Source organism: Archocentrus centrarchus, chromosome 20, assembly GCF_007364275.1.
Source record: "Archocentrus centrarchus isolate MPI-CPG fArcCen1 chromosome 20, fArcCen1, whole genome shotgun sequence".
Lineage (NCBI taxonomy): Eukaryota > Metazoa > Chordata > Actinopteri > Cichliformes > Cichlidae > Archocentrus > Archocentrus centrarchus.
This window is the reverse complement of record NC_044365.1, coordinates 24,053,817-24,056,395: the sequence shown is the minus strand read 5'-3', so window position 1 is coordinate 24,056,395 and position 2,579 is coordinate 24,053,817.

The following is a 2,579-nucleotide window of genomic DNA, read 5'->3' as shown; positions in this document are numbered from 1 at the left end:
TAGCTGTCAAGCAAAAATCTCATTATATGTATATCCATATGACACGTGGCTCTTAAATAGCTACACTATGCTAATGTCAAACTGGAATTATCCCCATTATATAAAGGCCACATCTCATACACGTACAGACATGTGAAAAAAAAGTACACCCCATGATTCAATAGCTTGTAAAACCATTTTTAGAAGCAATAATTTGAAGTAATGACTGTATGACTTTATCAGTCTCTCACATCATTGTAGAAGAGCTTTGGCCCACTCTTCTTTACAGAATTGCTTCAGTTCATGGAGGTTTGCAGGCATTCATTGATGCACATTTCTCTTCAAAGCTGAAGTCTGAGCTTTGACTGAGCCATTGCAATACCTTGATTCTTTTCTTTTTCACTCATTCTGCTGTGGATTTGTTGCTATGCTTGGGATCATTGTCCTATTGCATAACCCAGTTTTTGTGTAACCCAAATTCAGCCAAGCTTTAGCTGGTACATTCGATTTGCTGGGATGTCCACTCCTTGGAAGAAGGAATAAGGGTGTCCTTAGTTTTTCACAAGACTGCATAGAGTTCTACTGGTGTATGCTTACTCTGGTAGCACGGTGGCATGGTGGTTAGCACTGCTGCCTCACTCATTCAAACTCAAAGTTTGAATGTTCTCCCTGTGTCTGCGTGGGTTTTCTCCCACAGTCCAAAGACATTCAGTTACTGGGGTTAGTTTAATTGGTCACTCTAAATTGCCCATAGTGTGATTTTGAGTGTGAATGGTTGTCTGTCTCTCTGCGTTGGTCCTGCGACAAGCTGGTGACCTGTACAGGGTGTACCTGCTTCTCACCCAGTGTCAGCTGGGACAGGCTCCAGCCCCCCCCACGACCCTGAACAGGATAAGTGGAAGAGAATGGATGGATGTATACACTTTCAAAAGTGTACATGCATATCCACAAAAAATTTACTTTATTCTGCAATTCATATTTAATGGCTATTGTGGCAAAAAAAAAAGGGGGGGGGGGGGGGATATATTTACCTAAATTGTAATATGAATTTCAGTAGGTTAACAATGAACTGACCTGGTCTCATAAATGTGTAATTGGATATTCTGTGAAAAGCAAATAACTGCAAGTTACAAGGCAATTTCATTAAAAGTGCTCATTAAACACCAGCACAAGATGTCTGTTGACATCTTCCTGTAGCTGACCTCCTCAGGACTCATGCACACCTACCTTTCAGAACAATGCTTTGGCTTGCTTTTAGTCAAGACAATTGAAATATAAAATAATTATTCCAGAAAATTGTAAAATATTATTTCAAACCTTAGGCAAAAAGGCTAGACTTTTAATTAGCAGAGAATGAGAGTCCCACGGGACATCATTTTCAATTTTCCAATGACTGTTCTTAACACATGTAATCTCGATCTGTTAACCTCTAAGTTGATTAAAGAGCAAAAATCATCTTTATTCCTTTTTTATCTATTAAAGTACTATCATTCACTTCCTCAAACTTTGTTCTGTCTCAAGGACTTTAATAATTTGTGTTCTTGTACGTGACATGGATGACATGTCTCAGCTCAGCTTTTTCTTTCTGTTCGCTTAGGAGGAAATTTACAAAAAGTGCAAACACACACATATATATATATATAAAATACATGTTAAAATGTTATTAAATTGATATGTTCAGGGTGAGATGGGAGGTTTTTCTAGTAAAAGTGTAGTGACGTCAAGCTGATCCACTTGACAGCCAAAGTAGGGTTTTTGATATGTATATTCATTGAAATTATCATCCATATTTCACTATCTCATGATTTCATTATCTGCAATTAAACAACAAGAGAACTTTTGTAGTAATTGCCTGCAATTACTGGATAGCCGAAGCCCATTAGCATTTTGCTTGTTTCATGATTTAAATTACCCTGTAAACTGCCAAGTGTAATAGTACTATGAGGAACAATTACTTTTAAAGGGATGATAATGACACTCTAAGTAGAAAATAATCAACCTGCTCGTGTAACACAATTGTGGATGCAAAGCTTCAAGAGGAAAAGGGGGATTATCTTGATTTTAATTGCAGCAGAGAGTAAATAATAGAAAATCAAAGCACACCCTCTTTCAGTTTAAAGGTTTTATATATCAGGACATAAAATCATCTGGGTCTTAGCAGTTCTTAAATGTATCTAGATACAACGTCAGCTCAACAACACAGAACATATTTATATTGTGCCATTATTTATTTAACAATAATTAAGCCAAAATGCAGAAGCAATGTGTGAAAAACTAAGCACAGTCTCACTGCTTTCATAAGAATCAAGAGCTCAAATTGCTGCTTATGAAATGCATTTTATTCATTGATCATCAGCAAGTGTGAGCACTTCTGCAAAAGTAGAGGTTTTTGCAGTCTGCTGGTCTGGCGCATTCAGGTGTGTGTTAACACAGTGCACACACTTTCCAGGAGTGGACATCCCAGTAAATTCAAAAGCCACATCTCAGACTCAGCATGTTAAATGTTAACATTCATGACAGCGCAACTGCACTGAACAAGTATGGCCTGTTTTAAGGGTTGCCAGGATAAAGCCTCTTCTCTTGATAAAGGAACATCAACA